The following is a 22,098-nucleotide window of genomic DNA, read 5'->3' as shown; positions in this document are numbered from 1 at the left end:
ATGATCAAGGAGCAAGTCTTGATCAATTGCAACACTTGAATCGGCCTAGAACTTCAAATTGACTCTTGAGTTTTTTGTGAAATTTTGGCTCGGATTTAAGGTTTCTTGAGGCAGAAAATTGTAACCCTTGTGCTATGGACCTGTTGTGCTCTTATAGGGGAAGCTTTAGGGTTGATAAAATTGAAGAGAATCCCTTTGAATCTTGAGATTGAATCCCTTTATTTATTTGATTTTAATCCTTTTTTAATTGAATAAAAAATCATAAGATCTTGGGCTTTAGATGACTTGTGGATCAAGACTGAATCAAAAGATCTTGGGCTCATTTGCAAAAAATCCAAATTCTTTCACATTTTCCCTCCAAAATACTCCAACTTTAACAAGACCTATCTCCCTCAATTTTTGAGGTATGGAGGAGTTCTAAGACTTTTTAGAAACCTTAGAGAGTCCTCTAACCAGTGTTTTTGGTCCCATGTCAAAATGATTTTCTGTGCTCTTTGTGTGTCCTTTGGAAAAAAGTGGCTTTTTGTTGACTTTTGAAAAGGACCTATAATGTTTTGGTCCATATCTCCCAAATGAAGCATTTTTAGACTTGGCATTTGAGAGACAAAGTTGTAGAGAATTGAATTTCCTTCAAGATGAGCTTTGGGATGGAAAATTTTGATGTTCCATGTGAAAGTTATGGCTGGTCAAAGTTCAGTTGACTTTCTCCAATGAAAACCCTAATTTAGAAACTTTTTGAATTGTTGATTTTTGATCTTTCCTTGATGAACCATGATCAATACTTGATAAAATGGTGAATGATACTTCAATATTAGGATTTTGACAAAAAATCAGGAGTTTTGACTGTGCTTTGGCCACAGTTGACTTTTAGGTTAATTTAGTCGACTGTTGACTTTCTGAACAATTGAGTGACCAATCCTTTAAATTGAGACTTGATACTTGTCATAGAGATAATGTGATATATATTGAGCCATATAGGATGCCTTGGAGCCATTGATTCATTGATTTTCCTCTAAACAAGCCAAACCCTAGTTTCTGAGCCTTGTAAAGGAGAATGTGTCTTGGAGTTTTATGTATTGATTTGAATTTGTATAAGAGAAATAGTATGGGCAAATTTTGGGGTATGACAGCTGCCCCTGTTCAATTTTCTTATATCTGAAGATGTGGAGTGGTTTGTGCGCCAGTCGGAGTCTGAAGGTAGAAGAGGATTGAACACTAGAATACCCAGAAATTTGCCCTTGCTGAAGTAGGGACCTTTGTCGGAGATGGGCTTGAAGATGCCATCCAGGTGTATGATGGTGTCGCACGCTCGTGAAAAATGAACAAAGTCGCCACCAATATATTTATCCCAAAAGGGAAAGGAATATCAGAAAACCTGGCAAAGGAAGGAACAAGGTCTTGCGACCAGAGAATCTAGGTACGGGAGTCGGTTACGCAAGGGGAAGGTATTAGCACCCCTCACGCCCATCGTACTCGATGGTATCCACCTATGTTTGTTTCTATCTAAAGGGTGTGTACTATGTCTATGTCTATATATGCGAATGAATGCAAAATGTAGGGAAAATAAAGAATTGTACTCGCACGGGCCCTACCCCGCTGCCTACGTATCCTTTTCAGGAATCAGAGTTACCGTAGCTCGGCTCAAGATTTTCTGTTTGTTTTTGTGTTTTTTAGTTGGGCGGAGTTAACGTTCGCGCTCTTGCATAAGGGGACATTCTACGGTGCGTTCGAGCGGAAATAACAATGCCCTTAGAAAGAAGAAAGAGATTGGTTTGTATCTTTTAGGGTAGATAAGTGATGAACAGTTCCTAATACCGGGCCACTCACCACTTTCTCTACTTTGTTTTAATTTGAACCATTGTCAGGTGTTTTAAGTGTTTTTGGTTGTGTATTTTTAAGGGGAATTTGTTTGCGATACGAATCACATAAACGTGTATGATGGTAGAGAAACAGATTAGGGAATGGATCCCACTCATCTCTCTTCCATTATGTAGCGATCGAGAAACAGATTAGGGAATGAATCCCACTCATTTCTCTTCTACTAGGTGATTAAGAAACAGATTAGGGAATATCCCACTCATTTCTTATAGCGATCGAGAAACAGATTAGGGAATGAATCCCACTCATTTCTCTCCCACTAAGTAACGTGTGATTCGCGTCTTCCGTTTATTAAGTATTTTAAAAGTTGAAAAGAAAAAGAAATGAAATGGGGGAGACTAGCCTAAGTATTATTCTAACCTAATAGTTATGAAAGAAAACTAGCCTAAAGTCATGTTATTGATTGGAAGTCCTAAGATCTAATGGACATACAAAATAAAGGTACAATTACAAGCAAAATCAAGTAATGCAATGATACAAAATCGGTAAAAAAGCAAGAAATGAAACAAGTCAAAATATAGTAAAAAAATTGAACTAAAATTACTACTATTTTTTATTGATTTTTATGAAAGAGAAATGAACTCTAAACCAAGCAAAAAGAAGACTAAATCGATAAGCCTAAAATTAATATTTTTTATGAACATTTTTCTATGTCAAAATTGTATCAAAGTCTAAAAAAATAATAGGAGAAAATCAGTATTTTTATTTACTAAAAGAAAATAGAAAAAATCTAATTAAACCTAAATTTTAGTAATTAAAAAAATAGAAACAGGGGTGTAAAGTGAAATATGGTTGTGCAGATAGCAATTGGGGCGCAGGCCCAGATAGAGAGGCCCAAAGGGGGTTTTGTTTTGTTCAGAAAAGGGGTGTATGGGCCAAAGTGGGGTGCGGCCAGCAACAATGGCGCTCTGGACCAAGGATGATTTTTTTTGTACAGATTTCACAGCATGCCAAAAATACATGGGCTCCTATGAGGGGTGTGAAGAGCAAAATCAGCCCAAGCTTGTTTATCCATCAGATTTCATTCTTCCAGATATTTTGTAATTCTATCAAAAATAAATTAAATTAAATAAATGGAAAGAGGAATTTAGGGTTAGAACAATGTGATCTTTCACGTTCTCAGAGCGTTTTTCCTTCTCTTCCTCGTTTCTGAACGGCGCCGAAATAATCTCCGGAGAAAGCCTCCGTTCTATGGCGAATCACCGAACACATATCTCTTTCTCGCGACGACGGAACGGAAATGGCGCCGGAATTCTGCTGAACTCATACTCGTACTCATCTTTCTCCGATTTCTCACGCTATTTTTCGGATCTCCAAAGACAAGTCCGGTTCGAGATTGGTGAAGACGAAGAACAAACAAACCAATTTTGATTTCTAGGTATTTAGTTCTCTCTCTTTCTCGATTATGGCTTCATCTATTATCCTCTTCTTTCTTGATTTTCGTTTTGCACTTCTGAATCGGTGTCGCGATGATGTCGATGAATATCGTTATTTGTAGAGAATGAGGTGAGGATAATTGATGTAGATGCGTAATTGATTCAAAGATGATGATGATTATCAGATGATTATTGAAGCTGCGTGAAGATGATTGGAGGGCCCTGTGAATTGAAGATTGAAGAATGTTTGGATGTTTGATGAGAGTGTGAATTCAGAGATTCGAGAGGTTCTCCATTGATGGATCGTGAGAGAGAGATTGAAGGTTGGAAAGAATCTGAAGGTATATAGAGATTGATGAAGATGCAAAGATATTTTTGAGATGGTGAAGATTGAAGATGGTGAATTTTGTGTGAAGAATGAATAGAGAGAGAGAGCTTGAAGAATGAAGAAGACCTCTGTTATATAGAGATGAAAATGATCGGTTTTTTGAAGGTTAGTTATTTCTGACTTTTTCTGTTATATGTTAGTTACATTCATTTAGTGATATTCTGAAGGTGGTTAGGGTAGTTATCATTCTGTTTTGGTGGTTATGTGACAGTTAGGAAGTTATAGAGAGGTTTTTTCTGTTAGAGATGTAACTGTGATGTTAGTTAGAGATTAAAAACAAATTTTGTTAGTTAATTGGTTAAAAAGGGGAGCTGTTAGAGATTGATGGGGAATTAGAGTATGTGTTGAATGATGTATTAGGCAGGGTGACTAATTTTGGTTCAGCTAGGACATATTGTAAGTCAGCAGCAGGGTTTATATGGATCTGTTTTTGTGATGCAAGGCTGTTTTAAATGTATGTATTGGGAATTGATTTTTGTGAATGGTTTTGCAGGTTTGATAGGTTATTCGTATGTGTGTATGTATGAGTTTTTATGCAACTGTTTGGTTATGAATGAAAATGCATATGGCTGAAGCATGGTTTGGCTTTTGAATTCCATATTTCCTATGTTGGTAGATTTGTATTGGATTGGCATTTGACTATTCTGGAATTGTATTGTTCTCGAAATTTTATGGACTGATGTGTGATTATTTGGTATATTAATGATGCAGGCAATAGGTTGAATGCAAGTATGGGATGCACAATGTCCAAATACCAATCTTAATTATGAAGCAGGAGTGCCAATGGGAATCAAGTCAGCTGACATGGCCAAGTAGGAGTCAAAGAGTAGAATTAGGTCAAACTGTGTTCCTCTTGTAACTTCTCTTATGTAACGGATGAGACTTGTAATGACTCGAATCTCATATAGCTTGAACTTTATTTGGAACTCCTCTCATAGATTGTAATCATGGTCAAACACCAATAAAACTCATTATGAACATCAAAAGATCAAATTGATTTTCTTTGTAATGCATCATATTTAGGATGACATGACCTTTGAGAAATAAAGTGAAACTTTCATCTTTCCTTTCATTATCAATTCGAGTGTATAGATAAAAGCTCAAAAGTTTGCATAAGACCACATAGAACTCGTAGCTCCAGGTAATGAAATGAATCAAGCCGAGTATTTGAGACATAACTCATGATGATTGATGCAACCATAAACTCAATTAAATCTCAACTCCTGAATACTTTGCCTCCTAAAAAGCTTGGTTCACCTAACAAGTCTTCACTCTTCTATGCTGTTGCATTTGTAATCCGATCTCCCCATAACAATAATGCTTCCAAGGAATCCTTGAAGAAGATAATAATTGAGCATAGAGGAATGCCTTAACACGAAATCTAGTGAACCCAAATGAAACAACAATCTCAGACACCATGCGTAAGTAACTCTAATCTCTCGATACACACGGGGGATATAGACCTTAATCCTTCGAACTTGGTACATCTTGAGAGCTAGTACCCTTGTATCCTTGGAATGAATGTGAGAGCCTCAAAGCAATATAAGAACCCTAATTCTTCATGATCCTTGATCCCAATGCCAAATTTATTGATTAATGATGAATGTTAGGTTAAACGACCTAGTGGAGGTATGCAGATGAAATGCAAAGCTAAAGCCAGTTAGAAATCAAGGGGTAGGACAAATTTGGGGTATGACAGCTTCCCCTATTTAATCGTCTTAAACGTGAAGGTGAGATTGGCCCTAGCCTTTCGAACGTTCAAGGTAGAAGAAGATTAAATATCAAGACCTCAAATTTGTTCTGAAGAGAAGATGGTGTAAGTGTTATCCCCATTTTTGTATTTTGATATTTGCAGGGGAAAGAGAAATGTTTTTTTCTTTTTTTTGGTGGAAACGTTTATGGTGAGTAATGGTTGAATGGTGATAGCTTGTAACGTGGTGATGGTGCCAATACAGGGCTCTCACAAGAAGCGGTTGTATGAAAAAATGACTGAAAGGAAAAGATCTCGTACGATCTATGACTCAACAACGACTCGACACCAGGAGATGATCTAAGGGCGGTCTTCAGGACTGAAAGGAAAAGATCTCGTACGATCTATGACTCAACACCGACTCGACACCAGGAGAAGATCTAAGAGCGATCTTCAAGACTAAAAGGAAAAGATCTCGTACGATTTATGGCTCAACGCCGAATCGACACCAGGAAAAGACCTAAGCATGATCTTTGGGACTGAAGGAATAAGATCTCGTACGATCTATGACTCAACATCGACTCGACACTGTCATACCCCAATTTTTGACCTAAGATACCACCTCGTATCATTTGCATATGCATCATTTGCATCTCTAACAAATTGCATAGTTTGTGTTTGCTACTTGTGACTCAGCAGGGTTTAATCAGGAAATCACTCATCAGTACAAGTAACAATCAATTAGGGTTTTGTTCTCCCTTCATCTCAAAAGAATTATCTTCATCAACAATCAACATTTGGTCCTCAGAGATTCATTTCAACAAGCTCAAAGGCTCTGAACCAACCAGATTAGGGTTTTGACTGAAGATAGCATACTCCTGACTTTTGCTCAGAATTTGACCTAAAGACTTGGGACATGACCTCAAGACCCCAAGTGCATCATTTTTACCTAATCCATTGGCTCAGAACATCTCCTATACAAAGATTGATCAGACAAATCCTCAGATCAGGGTTTTTGAATTATCAGGGACCAAAATCAGGGATCACATTTGGGAAACCCTAAAAATCCCCAGGGAGTCAATAAAAGGTTTCAATCATCTTCAAATAATCCCTATGACAATATACAATGGAAATTATGTCTCAATTCAAGATCTACAGTCATCAATTTCATCTGGTCGACAATTAGGGTTTTTGACCTAATTCACTGAACAACTGACTTTTTAATCAGGACATGGTGCCACAACTCAAACCATGGCTCAATATCCTCTAATGCTTCAAAGTGATCCATTCATACCATTCATTTGATGAGGATAGCCTGTTTCATTTGAAATCTCCAGAAACGCGATTCGTCTGAAAAAGTCAACTGTACAAGATCACCATTGACTTTTGGAGAATTTTGGTCAACCATGACTTTTGAAGTTTTGAATCATCAATATATGATATATGAAGTCATTTGATCAAGAAAAATCAAGAAAATCAATCAAGAATCAAAAAGTCAAAAGTTTGACTTTTCATACTTAGAAAAATTTCTAAGTGTTTTTCATGGTTTTTTCCAAACTTTGGAAGGGAATTTCTCAAAATTTCACCTACAAACTGAAAAAAACTTCCAACATAAAAGTTGTAGATTTTGATCCAATGAACAACTTTGTCACATATAATTTTTTTCCAAAAGATCAACCATTTAAGAGATATGGAGCTTCAAAGTTGGTATCTTTTGAAAATTTCACTTAAAACCTCATTTTCTTCAAAGTTCATGGATCTTTTTCACCCACTTCCTTAAAGATCTTGAAGAAACTTTCAACTAGGGTTTTGAAGTGTGTAATATGAGCTTTCCAAAATGTCCAAGAGCATGAAAAAATTTGAAGTGTAGCTATGGTTTTGAATTTTGACATTAGTGAACTTTTCACTTGAAATTTCATGCCATTTTCACTAAGTTATGAGCCAATTTGCCAAATGATCCAAATAATGATGCATAGAGGCAATAATTGGAGATATTTTTCTGATTTGAGATCAGAATGGAAGAGGATAAGAAGCTTGAGTTTTAACCATGGTTTGGTCACTTTAACCATTTTGCATTAAATGTAAAAGATTCCTTTTTATCTCTTAAGCCAAATAACCAATTCTTGATCAACTTGCAAAGGTCTGAGTTCAGAACTCTTGGCCTATAAATAGAGGTGCAAATCACTCTTCAATTCACACCAAAACCTCACAATTATAGGTTTTCTCTCTTCTTTCTTGAATTGCAAGTTTCTTAAGTTTCAAAGAGGTAAAATGCTCAACCTCTAAACCTTTGAAGTTCTGAGCAAAATGATGCTTCCCACAACTCACAAACATCATTTGGAAGTTGTTTGATCCATCCATACACCCCAAAAACACCAAGAACTCAAAATCACTACCTCACTTCCATATGAACACATATTGAGCCTTATCATGCCAAATCTCACCCAAGCTCATTTCTGTCTAAGCTAATCATCCAAACACATCCTATATACCAAATATGAGCTGTTCCTACCATCATCCATGACCTGTAACTCCAAAATCACATAGCATGATTCTCACTTGAGCCATACTGCAGATCGGGTTCCATAGCTTTACACAGATGAATCCAAACAGTTCCAAGCATTCAAACATGTTTCATAAGGTTCGTTGAAGGTGTTCAGATCAAGAAACAACATCTGGGAGCCCTCATTTGCAGAATTCGATTTCCAGTTTGGCCGTTTTTGAAGGGAAGTCACTTGAACTTCAAACTCATATTTGCACGCATCATAAATGAAATGTAAGCATATCATCTTGTTTCTGCACCTATGAGGATCATTAACCCTCAATCAATTGCATCATAACTTGCACATACACGATTTCACATTGAATTTCAGTTTTAGGGTTCTTCATGTTCATGCGAAAATTGACCCCCTTAGAGTGAAAATAAATGAATTATGAGGGCACCATCATGTTCTTCGTGAAAAACTGAGTGAGATAGACCCTTTGATTGACCAAAACAACACAGTTTTAAAGAATTTTGAAAATCAGTTGAAGGTGTGTTCTTGGCGCCGTCTTTGTTTCAGAAATTTCAAATATCAAGTTTAAAATATAATCAATTGAACGCGTGTGTCTTACAAGCTGCGCGCGCAGCCCAGTTGGTAAGTGTTTTGGCCGGTGAGAGAGAGGGCGTGGGTTCAAGCCCTTGTGTAGACAAAACCCAATTTTTTATCACTATTTTTCTCTATTTTCTTTACAACTTTAACCCATTAATTAACAAATCAAATTAATTCATTTTCTCTTCATTTTTTACACACCTCTTATTTAATATACATATTTTGACAATATCAAAAAAAATCACAAAAAAGGATTTATTTAATATGCTTTTAATTAGGTTTAAAATGATACATTTTTAAGTGTTTTTAAATACTTTAAATATTGTTTTTTCATTTAATTTTCAAACCTAATCACTTGTAAATATTTTTGTGATCAAACCCTAATCACTTAGGTCTTAATTAAGCATTAGAATGTGATTTTAACTTAATTAAGTTGACTTTTGTCAAATTCAAATTGTTTTAAAACAAACGATCATTCTTTTCGAAACAATAAACCATTTTTTTTTGAAACTATTGATTAAATCTTTTTAATTGATCAATTGATTTTCAAAACGATGTGGGGCCTCTCGAATATTAGAGAGTATAAGTCCCTTTCGTCTTTCTTTGTATAGTTTTTTTTTTTAACAGAAAACTTTTTCCAAATTACTTCCAAACAGTCTTTTTAACAACAAAACAATAATCTTTTTTCAAAACCATCCACCATGTTTTATGAAAATAAAACATGGGCCTCTCGAATATTAGAGAGTATAAGACCCACTCCTTTTTCCTTTTGTACAGTTTTTTTTTTCTTTAAACAATAAAACTTCTTCAAAATAAAATCTTTTCAAACATTTTTCAAATCATTTTCAAAACAACCAAACTTCAAAGAAACAAAACCTTTCAATATACCATGGGCCTCCATGTAGGTATAAGTCCCAAGCCCCTTTTGTACATACCCATTCCCGTACATGAAATTAGGTATTTCATTGTACACCTTTTTGTACATACACTTTTTTGTACATATCTTGATCTGTTTTTTAACTTTGAATAACAAAAACCAAAAATGAAGGTTTTCTTTAAATCTTCCCAAAAACATGGGCCTCCATGTAGGTATAAGTCCCAAGCCCTTTGTAAATACCTGTTTACATAGCTTTGAATAAATTCAAGAGGGCCTCTCCCCGAGTATGAGTCCCGAGCCCTGTGTATACAAATGGATCATGCTTACAGGTATATTTCCTTCATAAACTCCATTATATACACACACTTTGTCATATATATGTATAACTGTTCATATTTGTTCATGTACTCGTTCATATTTGTTCGTACTTGTTCATGTTTGCTCATATGTGTGATATGTGTGCTTGTTCAACTTAGTACAACACTAGGTTCCCCATAGCCTCCTATTGGGCTTCGTGCAAAGAATCTCCCTAGTTTAGGTTAGGACATAGAGTATGGTTTCCCGGTGAAATCGCTCTAAGAGCTCAAACCAACTATACCATGCCTCCCCTTGGGCTTTGTACAAACGAGTGACCCTCCCATAGCCTCCTCTTGGGCTTACAATGCAAGGACCCTGGATTGTCCCTCCCATAGCCTCCTCTTGGGCTTACAATACAAGGACCCTCGGATAGCCTCCTCTTGGGCTTCGTACAAGGACCCACGGGCTTCTTATAAGCATCCCCCAATATCCAAAATCAAATACCCTAGGAGATTAGACATTTATCATCTCTATGATAGGAGTATCTCTTCTATATCATCACAAACAATCAATCAATCAAAAAACTTCTTTTTGCCACAAGGCTGGCTAATCAAATAACTTCTTTTTGCCACAAGGCTGGCTAATCAATCAAACCGTTTTGCCACCGTACTGGCTGATTAATCAAAGTTTTTGTCACAAGGCTGACTTCATTGAAACTTTTGCCACGAGGCTGGCTGATTAATCAAAGTTTTTGTCACAAGGCTGACTTCATTGAAACTTTTGCCACGAGGCTGGCTGATTAATCAAAACTTTTTGTCACAAGGCTGACTTCATTGAAAGTTTTTGCCACAAGGCTGGTTAAACAAACAAAAAACATCTTTATCATTCTAAGCGCCATAAGTGGCATGGCCCAGGGCTTATAATGAAAAGATTTTCAAACAAAAACAAACAGATGTATGTGATGATATAGATTAGATACATCGAACATTGAGATGACATTTGTCTCTTATCCTTTGCTTCCACTAGCATAAGTGGGAACTACGATTGCTCTGACTTTCTCAACATCCCTTTGAGAATACGTAGGCACAAGGTCGATCCTTGGCGAGCAAAACAAAACACAAAAAAAACATTCAAACCTTAGCACCCGTAGACCCGAGCTACAGATGCTCTGATTCCCTCTAAGGGATATGTATGCAGAGGATCGCGATGATCTTTGCGAGCATAATCAAACAAACACCTTAGGTCCCACCTATTTCACAACAGAACCTCCACCGTAACATGGAATGAAAAACAATAAAGAATCCTATAGAGTACTATAGATACGTTGGGTGCTAATACCTTCCCTTCGTATAACCAACCCTCTTACCCAAGATCTCTCCCCCACTTTTTAGGTTATTGCAGCTTTTTTCCTTTTCCTCCTTTGGAAATAATAAAAAGTTTGGTCGAAACAAAAGAAAAATCATTTTTTGAGCACTCGAGCCCAAAGAAGGCATCAGGTGTCTCATCCCGAAAAAGGACAACGATTTTTCGCCCGCGACAGAAAAATGGCGACTTCACTGGGGACCATCTTTTCATTGTTTCCAAAGGAAGGGTTATTTCTAATTATTGTTTTTTTAATTTTTGTTACATGTGTGATTCTTTGGTTCTGTTACTTGTGTGGTTCTGTTACAAGTGATACATTATGGACAAATCCTAACCCGGATTAAGTACACATAAGAAATTAGGTGGAGGGTATAGTCATGTACAGGCGTACGTGAGAATCCTTCCGCTCAGTGGAGGTTCCTTGTTGGTAATATATGTTTAGCATGTTTCGTAGCGAAAACATTATTGCTGCATTGAACTGTAGAAGCTGAGTTGGCCGTAGAACCCCAACCCATCCTGGCCTTATTAGGACGTGGTGCAGAAACGATCCAGGTGAAGACTTGGATAGTTGTCATGCGGAGAACCACACTCAGACGAGTTTTTCTTGAGAATATTACTGGCTCATGAGATGAATTGTGGAAAGCCGGTAATATCCGAAAGAAAAATGTAGACTCTGACGTATCAGTAGAACATGTTGTACAGGTGATTAACTAGAACTATCCCATTTTTGGTTCTCTGACCTCATGCTCGTGACGCTGGACCTTTGAACCTATGTGTACCATGTTTGTGTTACCATGTTTGTGTACCATGTTTGTGTACCATGTTTGCGTTACCATGTTCGTATTACCATGTTTGTTTTACCATGTTTGAATATGTGGCATTCATGCATCCACGCATTCATACATTCATTAAAAAAAAACCATCTTTTTTCCATAAAAACATGATTTTTCCAAAGATTTAGAGAAATTTTCTTTGCAAACATTAGGATTAAGTTATGGCAGAGGTAAAGAGGCATACCAAGAAATATGGTTTCAAAGCGCCTGATGTGGGAAAACTGATAGAGTTATCATCTTTTGTACAAGATCCTTCGGATTTTAGGAAAAGTTATGGAAAGCTTTTGCCTATCCTGAATACTCATGTTGATGAAGGACTTCTCAAAACTCTGGTTCAGTTCTATGATCCCGTCTACCGTTGTTTTACCTTTCCAGACTACCAGTTGGTACCGACCTTGGAAGAATATGCCAATCTTTTGGGTATTCCTGTGTCTGACAAAATACCCTTCAATGGTTTGGAAGCCATTCCTAAGTCACACGTCATTGCGGCAAGTATCCACTTGAAGAAATCTGAAGTAGAGAGTAATTGGACTACCAAAGGAAACCTCCCGGGTTTAACTTCACACTTCCTAATAAAGAAAGCCTTTGATTTCATCGAAACTGGTAGCATGATAGCTTTTGAAGCTGTACTAGCCTTGCTCATCTATGGGTTGGTTCTGTTTCCCAACGTCGACAACTTTGTTGATATCAATGCCATAAAGATCTTTCTGATTGGAAATCCTGTTCCGACTTTGCTTGGTGACATGTATTTCTCTATCCATCATAGGAATCGCCAAGGCGGTGGAATCATTGTATGTTGTGCACCTTTGTTGTTCAAATGGATTGTTTCGCACTTACCTGAGTCTCCTATTTTCATGGAAAACCGAGAAGGTTTGCGTTGGCCTCGAAGGCTTATGTCTCTTACTAATAATGATATTCATTGGTATACCTTGGCTCGCTGTGGTACAGAAACCATTGATAGTTGTGGAGAGTTCGCCAACGTACCCCTCATTGGTACACAAGGAGGAATTAACTATAATCCGGTCCTAGCCCGACGACAACTCGGGTATGCAAATTCAGTTAAACCCATTGGTCCTACAATGGAAGGTTACTTCTACCGAGAAGGGGATAATCCTAAAAGGTTGAAAGCAAGAATGGTGAGAGCTTGGTACGACGTCCGATGGAAAGAAAAAGGTGAGGAAAGAAATTGCATTGCCATGGACGCCTACACCTGCTGGGTAAAGAAAAGAGCAAAGGAGTTCCAAATGCCTTATGCTTATGAAAAACCCATGTTTCCTGCAGTATCTCAACGACCCAACATTCCCACTATGGAGGAATACCAAGACACTTTGGCTAAAATGAGGACAGAAAAAGATGCTTGGGAAGAAAAGTTTCGTAGCACTGAGGTGGAAAATAGAAAGTTGAAGAAAAGAGTGAAAGATCACGAAGAAACTCTCTATTATCAAGATGGATGGCTCATGAGTAAAGATGAGAAGATTCGTCAGAAAGACGCTGCAATCAAGAGGTACATCAAAGAAAGCAAGAAAAATCTTGAAGGATCGACAAGCAACGCTCCGACTCCTGATGATTGGAAGAATGTTGTTGACAAGCTGAGAGCTGAAAAGGCCGAATTGAAAGCTTACTATGGGAAAGAAATCATGAAGCTCAAGCTGCACAATGCATTTGGTTCTTCGTCTGATGAAGATGTTTAGGATTTGTTTAGATTTTTTATTTATCATTTGCTTTTGTAAGGAGCTACGCTCCAATGTTGTAACATTTCCCATTATTGCAATAAAAAAAAAAAATAAAAAAATAAAAAAAATGAATGAATAAAAGATTTGTTTGTGTACAAATGTTTGCAAGGAAATAATCTTTAAAATATTTGGAAAAAATCATAAACTTTTTTTGCATACATCATTCTGCATATCGAGTCTGTTGTATAGAGTCTTATCTTTTGGATCTTTCTCCATTAGATCGTTAAGCTGTCGCGTCTCAAAGTTTCTCGACCGCGCTCGCAATCAGATCACAGATACAATACTCGTTCAAGCAGAAGAAGAATAATGGAAAGTTCTGAACAAGAGAATATTGAGCTTCGTGGTACAGTGACCACTCTTCAGGAAAAATTGGAAAGTCTCACTACTCTGGTTGACTCCTTAATGGCCGCACAGAATCAGCCGCCGCCACCAAACAGTCAAGCAACAGTGACATCTGAGGTCACTACTCCAGTTTCTACAGTTGCATTCAGCATTCCATCTTTCTCCATGCCAGAAGGTTGGGGCACGCCTTTCAGCTTCGGTACAGGTTTCCGCCATAATGTCTCTGGGGTTCAAACAGCCACAACTGAAGCGCCTGCTGCACAGGGTTCGGCGTTTATTCCACATTCGGGGGTAACTTTTTCTCAAGTCACTATGGCACTTTCTCAACCCACTATGACGGTTCCGACTCCTATGGTTCACACTGTTCCTTACGGAGACAATGAGATTTATCATGATCAAGGTGATAGCACAAATCAGCGTAATCTTGTAGGAGATCTCCAAGAACAATTCAACAAGATTCAGCTGGAAGTTAAAGCTATCCGTGGAAAAGATTTGTTTGGAAAGAATGCCCAGGAGCTATGTTTGGTTCCCAGTGTACAAATACCTGCTAAATTCAAGGTCCCTAACTTTGAAAAGTACAAAGGTAGTTCTTGTCCACAAAGTCATCTTGTGATGTATGCCAGAAAGATGTCTACTTATGCAGATAATCATCAGTTGCTTATCCATTACTTTCAAGACAGTTTGACTGGTGCCGCACTGAAGTGGTACACAGGCTTGGATAGCACTAATATTCGAACATTCAATGACCTAGGTGAGGCCTTTGTCCGACAATACAAGTATAACTCGGATATGGCTCCAGACAGAGATCAGCTTCGGTCCATGGCTCAGAAAGACCATGAAGCTTTCAAAGAGTATGCCCAACGATGGAGAGAAACTGCTGCTCAGATTAATCCACCGTTAAAAGAGAAAGAGATGACAAAGATCTTCTTGAATACTCTCAGTCCGTTTTATTATGAACGCATGATTGCTAGTGCTCCAAGTGATTTCACCGAAATGGTAAACATGGGGATGCGTCTAGAAGAAGGAGTCCGAACCGGCCGCCTAACTAAAGAAGGTGGATCTTCAAGCGGAACCAAAAAGTTCGGAAGTGGTTTCCAAAAGAAGAAGGAACAAAGTGTTGACATGGTATCCCAAGGAAAGCCGAGAGCAAATGTCAATCGTCAACAACAGATTTCTGCTATTGCGCCAGTCGTTAATACCGCACCGAATCCGGGGTTTACTCCGCAGTTTCAACAACAACAGCCTCGACCACAGGCTCAGCAGTTTAACAATAATCAGAATCGTGTACAAAGAGCTCCACAGTTTGATCCAATTCCAATGACCTACACCGAGTTGTACCCTGCTTTGATTGAAAAAGGTCTTGTTCAAACTAAAGCGCCACCACCCGTACCTGAGAAACTCCCATGGTGGTACAAAGCTGAGGTCTCATGCCCTTATCATCAAGGAGCACCTGGCCATGATCTTGAGCATTGCATAGCCTTGAAATATGAAGTTCAGAGGTTGGTTAGATCTAATCTCCTCTCTTTCAGAAATTTGAATCCTAATGTGCAAGCAAATCCGCTGCCCAATCATGGAGGGCATGTTGTAAACATGGTGTATGGATGTCCTGGTCCGTACCGAGTCTATAATATCAATTTCTCAAGAGCCGATTTGGTACAAATGCACGCTACTCTCTGTCGAGGGCCGAGTTTTCGCCAGCATCACTACGGTTCCTGTAGCATATGTTGTGTAGATCCTCACGGATGTTCGATTGTGAGAAGAGATCTCCAAGTTCTGTTGGATAATGGTACTATTCAGATCTACAGAAATAGGGATGAAAATGAAGTTAACATGATAGGATGTTATCCGCATGAGCTTTTAGTCTCAGATATCAACTCGGAAATGCCTACAGTTAACGTCATCGTTCCTCATTTCAACATGCCTGAGCGCATGGAAGTTACCTACAACAAGCCGAAGGTTCCTATTGCTCCTTTAATCATTTGTCTACCTGGACCTGTTCCTTATGACTCTGACAAGGCAGTTCCATACAACTATAATGCTACAATGATAAAGGATGGACAAGAAGTTCCTTTACCCACTCTTTCATCTGTCGTGAACATCGCTGATGTGAGTCGAGTAACAAGAAGTGGACGTGTATATACTCCACTACCTCCAAAGCAGCCTGTTGCTCCTACAGCCGGACAAAATCCTATCAATACACCAGTGGGGAATCCTGAGGAAACTCCTGTCAGTAATACAAACATTGATGTTGGTCAATCCAGTGGAACCAATGTCAATCCTGACTTTGACGAAATTTTGAAGCTTATCAAAAGAAGTGAATACAAGATTGTGGATCAGCTTATGCAGACTCCTTCAAAAATCTCAATACTTTCATTGCTGTTGAATTCAGAAGCCCACAGGGAAGCCCTGATGAAGGTCTTAGATCAAGCTTTTGTAGACCATGATGTGACTGTTGATCACTTTGATGGGATAATAGCTAACATAACAGCTTGCAACAATTTAAGCTTCTGTGATGAAGAACTCCCCGAGGAGGGTAAAAATCACAATCTTGCTTTGCACATTTCTATGAACTGTCAGTCAGACTCTTTGTCCAATGTGTTGGTAGACACTAGATCTTCCTTGAATGTTATGCCAAAGACGACTCTTGCTCGCTTGTCTTACCAAGGAATGCCTATGAAGTTCAGTGGTGTAGTTGTCAAAGCATTTGATGGATCGCGAAAATCTGTTATCGGCGAAGTCAACCTTCCCATGACAATTGGTCCACATACATTTCAAATCACCTTCCAAGTCATGGACATTCAAGCTGCTTATAGCTGTCTGTTAGGACGACCATGGATCCATGAAGCAGGGGCAGTAACTTCTACGCTCCACCAAAAGTTAAAATTTGTAACAAATGGAAAATTGGTAACAATAAGTGGAGAACAAGCCTTGATGGTGAGCCATTTATCCAATTTCTCTTTCATTGGTGCTGATGATGTGGAAGGAACTCAGTTCCAAGGTCTCTCTTTAGAAGACGAATCTTCCAAGAAGAAAGCATCAATTTCTTCATACAAAGAGGCAGTGAAAGTAGTAAAGGATGGAACTACCACTGGCTGGGGGCAAGTTGTGATCCCGACCAAGAATGAAACCAGAGCAGGACTCGGATGTTCACCGATGTTTTCGAACTGCACCAAGAAGGATGAAACCCTTCGTCCGATCAAAGAAACGTTCCATAGTGGAGGGTTCCTTAATCCAATTCCTCAAGAGGTTAATGTCCTTATCGAAGAATGCATCGAAGAAGGTTTACTCGATCCTGAAGAAGAATGGAAATGTTATCTCAATGACTCGGGATATATATCTCAGGAAGAACCATATCCTCCTTCAGAGAAATCCAATAGCAAAGAAACTGAGCCTGTTCCTGCAGAAATCTGGGACACCTTGGGACAACCAAGTGGAAAATATGATTATATGGTGAAATACACTGCACCTGAAAGTTCAAAGATTGCGATTGAAAATATCCAACCAACTGGATGGGGAGATTCCTTTGAATATAGTAGTCAACCAGAAGAGGCTTATCAGCCTTGTCAATTTTCTCAGCAACCTGAAATTACTGGAGATTTCGGCTTCAATGCATCTGTCAAGGTTCATAATCCCGAAGATGGTTATTATCACATAAATGCCATTTTTGAAGATGAAGGGGAAGATGGTCCCGCAACTGACTCGGAAAGTGTCGCTGACAATGAGTCTCTTCATCCTGAAGACTGGGAAATACATCCTGAAAATTCTGAAGATTGTGACTCGTCTTATGCTCTTCAAGAAGTAGAAGAAGACCGTTTCAACTCTACAAAGAACAAGGGTGACAAACCAGGACCTTCAAATCCTGCTCGACCAGCGGTCAATGTCAATACTGAAGATCACTCTGGGGAGAATTTTCCTGAATACATAATACACAGAGGAGTTCGTTGCTACTGGAAAGTTGTCGACGTTCCGAATGTTGTTCGCCGCTCAAAGTAATCACCTCGCTGTTATTTTGACCTCCTGCCTTGCCCAAAGCAGAGAGATGTTTTATAGGGCTTTGCTTTTAAATGTTCCGCCCAAATAACTTTGTGTATAGGGCTTTGTTTTTAAAAGTTTCCCTCTTTGTCCTGCCCAAGACAAATGAGTTTGTGTTTAGGGCTTTGTTTAAAAAATGAATCATAAATAAAGTGTCATTTTGAATTCCCTACATTATATGTTTTATTTTTGCTTTTTTTCTGGAAATGGTAATCCTAAAAAACCAAAATAAAAAAAAATAAAAAAAAAAAACTTTTTCAAAAAAATCTGCATACACTCTTGCATTCATAAATTTTCTGAAATAAATATAAATCACATGTGCAGATTTACTATTGATAAACCCATTGAATGCAATAACCCTATGCCCTCTCCCAACTTTGAGTTTCCTGTGTTCGAAGCCGAAGAAGAGGAAGAAGAGGAGATCCCGGACGAGATCTTTCGATTACTTAAGCACGAGGAAAGAGCCATTCTGCCTCACAAAGAGCCTTTAGAAAAGATCAACTTGGGTTCTGAAGAAGACAAAAAAGAAGTGACCATTGGATCGCTGCTTGATACTGATATCAAGAGTAAGTTGACAGACCTTCTCAAAGAATATGTTGACGTGTTTGCCTGGTCCTACCAAGACATGCCTGGGTTGGATACCAATATTGTTCAGCATTTCTTGCCATTGAAGCCAGAATGTCCGCCGGTTAAGCAGAAATTGCGAAGGACTCACCCTGATATGGCTAACAAGATCAAATGGAAGTTCAGAAACAGCTCGACGCAGGTTTTCTAATCACCTCTGAGTATCCTCAATGGTTGGCTAACATAGTGCCAGTTCCGAAAAAAGATGGCAAAGTCCGAATGTGTGTTGATTACCGTGACTTAAACAAGGCCAGTCCAAAAGATGACTTTCCATTACCACATATCGACATGTTGGTTGATAACACTGCTAAGTTCAACGTCTTTTCCTTCATGGACGGGTTCTCCGGTTATAATCAGATCAAGATGGCTCCCGAAGACATGGAGAAGACATCTTTCATCACCCCATGGGGTACCTTTTGCTACAAAGTGATGCCGTTTGGATTAAAGAATGCAGGCGCAACTTACCAAAGGGCAATGACTACTCTCTTTCATGACATGATGCATAAAGAAATTGAAGTTTATGTGGACGACATGATAGCCAAGTCCAGCACAGAAGAAGAACATATTGAATACCTTTTGAAGTTGTTTCAACGATTAAGGAAATATCAACTTCGCTTGAATCCTAACAAATGTACTTTTAGGGTTAGATCTGGAAAACTCTTGGGTTTCATTGTCAGCCAAAGAGGTATTGAAGTAGATCCCGACAAAGTCAGAGCTATTCAAGAGATGCCTGCACCAAAGACTGAAAAGCAAGTAAGAGGACTTCTCGGACGATTGAACTATATCTCCAGATTTATCTCTCAAATGACTGCTACTTGTGGGCCAATTTTCAAGCTTCTCCGCAAAGATCAAGGGGTTGTATGGACTGAAGATTGCCAGAAAGCGTTCGACAGTATCAAGGAATACCTGTTAGAACCACCAATATTGATTCCTCCAGTTGAAGGAAGACCATTAATCATGTACCTTACTGTGTTGGAAGAATCTATGGGTTGTATGCTTGGACAGCAAGATGAAACCGGTAAGAAGGAGCATGCCATCTATTACTTGAGTAAGAAATTCACAGACTGTGAGTTTCGTTACTCCATGCTCGAAAAAACGTGTTGTGCTTTGGCTTGGGCTTCAAAACGTCTCCGCCAATACATGATCAACAATACTACTTGGTTAATCTCCAAAATGGATCCGATCAAGTATGTCTTTGAAAAGCCTGCCTTAACAGGAAGGATTGCTCGATGGCAGATGCTGTTATCTGAATATGACATCGAGTACCGTGCTCAAAAAGCGGTCAAAGGAAGCATTCTCGCCGATCACTTGGCGCATCAACCAATTAATGAATATCAATCTCTCAAGTTTGACTTTCCTGATGAAGATGTCTTGTACTTAAAGATGAAAGATTGTGACGAACCATTACCTGAAGAAGGTCCTGAGCCTGGATCAAGATGGGGCCTAATTTTTGACGGAGCAGTAAACACTTTTGGCAAAGGAGTTGGGGCAATCATCATCACTCCCAAGGGTACTCATATCCCGTTTTCCGCCAGACTGTTATTTGATTGTACCAACAACATCGCAGAATATGAAGCTTGTATCATGGGTCTCGAAGAAGCCATTGACTTAAGGATCAAGATCCTCGACATATATGGAGATTCAGCCCTCGTGATCAACCAAATCAAAGACAAATGGGAAACTTATCACCCTGGCTTGATTCCTTACAGAGATTATGCAAGACGTCTGTTGACTTTCTTCAACAAGGTTGAATTGCATCATATACCTCGAGATCAGAATCGAATGGCAGACGCCTTGGCTACTCTATCTTCCATGTTCAAAGTCAATCATTGGAATGATGTGCCTAAAGTCAGAATCACGCGCCTTGAAAGGCCCGCCTATGTGTTTGCAACTGAAGCAGTCATCGATGATAAACCGTGGTTCCACGACATCAAACGCTTCCTTCAAACTCAAGAGTACCCGCTTGGGGCATCAAACAAAGATAAGAAAACTCTAAGGAGACTTTCTGGCAGTTTCTTCCTGAACGGAGATGTGCTATACAAAAGAAATTTCGACATGGTTTTGCTCAGATGCGTGGACAGACACGAAGCAGACATGTTAATGCATGAAGTGCATGAAGGGTCCTTTGGAACACATTCAAATGGGCATGCAATGTCCAAGAAAATGTTAAGAGCAGGATACTATTGGTTGACAATGGAATCTGATTGTTACAAACACGTGAAGAGATGTCACAAGTGCCAGATCTACGCAGATAAGATCCATGTGCCACCGACTCTACTCAACGTTCTCTCATCTCCATGGCCTTTCTCCATGTGGGGTATCGACATGATCGGAATGATCGAACCGAAAGCTTCAAACGGTCATCGTTTCATCTTAGTGGCAATTGATTACTTCACCAAATGGGTCGAAGCAGCATCTTATGCCAATGTTACAAGACAAGTGGTTGTGAGGTTTATCAAGAATAACATCATTTGCCGATATGGTGTTCCCAGCAAGATCATTACCGATAATGGTTCAAACTTGAACAACAAAATGATGAAAGAATTGTGTGAGGAATTCAAGATTGAGCATCATAACTCTTCTACTTACAGACCAAAAATGAACGGCGCTGTTGAAGCTGCCAACAAGAACATTAAGAAGATCATCCAGAAAATGGTCGTCACTTACAAAGACTGGCATGAAATGCTGCCATTTGCTTTACATGGGTACCGTACTTCAGTGCGTACTTCAACAGGGGCAACTCCCTTTTCTCTAGTATACGGCATGGAAGCTGTGCTCCCCGTAGAAGTTGAAATACCATCAATGAGAGTCCTCATGGAGACTAAGTTATCAAAGGCTGAATGGTGTCAAAACAGATACGATCAGTTGAACTTAATCGAAGAAAAACGGATGACTGCTCTATGCCATGGACAGTTATACCAAGCAAGGATGAAACACGCCTTCAACAAAAAGGTTTGACCTCGTGAATTTCAAGAAGGCGACCTCGTGCTTAAAAAGATCTTGTCTTTTCAACCAGATTCTAGGGGCAAATGGTCTCCTAATTACGAAGGCCCGTATGTTGTCAAAAGAACATTTTCCGGCGGCGCCATGACTCTTGCAACCATGGATGGTGATGAACTCCCATATCCTATGAATGCTGATGCAGTCAAGAAATACTTTGTCTAAAAAATTAAAAAAAAAAAAAAAAAACAGCTCGGTAAGTTGAAAACCCGCAAAGGGCGACTTAGGCAAAAATGAGCGTCTCGGTGGACTGAAAACCTGAAAGGGCGGTCCAGGCAAAAATTAGAGACAAAAAACAGAAAAAATTCATCCTGGTAGATTGAAAACCTGAAAGGGCAATCTAGGCAAAAATTAAGGATTTATGACAAAGTAACTGCATCAGTCCATACTTCGTCACCTGAATCGTCTTTTCCATCAAAGGATCTTCAAACAAATCAACACCAATCTGAAGCGACAAGCACAGTTGGAACTCAAAGTTGTTAGGGGGAATAGTGGTTATTGCTTTCAATGTAGCCTTTTCCGCATAATTACCATTTCCAACTTTTGTAAATACTCCATGGAATCACGCCTTTAG

The sequence above is a fragment of the Vicia villosa genome, linkage group LG4, assembly GCF_029867415.1.
Source record: "Vicia villosa cultivar HV-30 ecotype Madison, WI linkage group LG4, Vvil1.0, whole genome shotgun sequence".
In the NCBI taxonomy this organism is placed as follows: domain Eukaryota; kingdom Viridiplantae; phylum Streptophyta; class Magnoliopsida; order Fabales; family Fabaceae; genus Vicia; species Vicia villosa.
The sequence above is the reverse complement of the archived record's forward strand: the minus strand, read 5'-3'. Positions refer to the sequence as shown.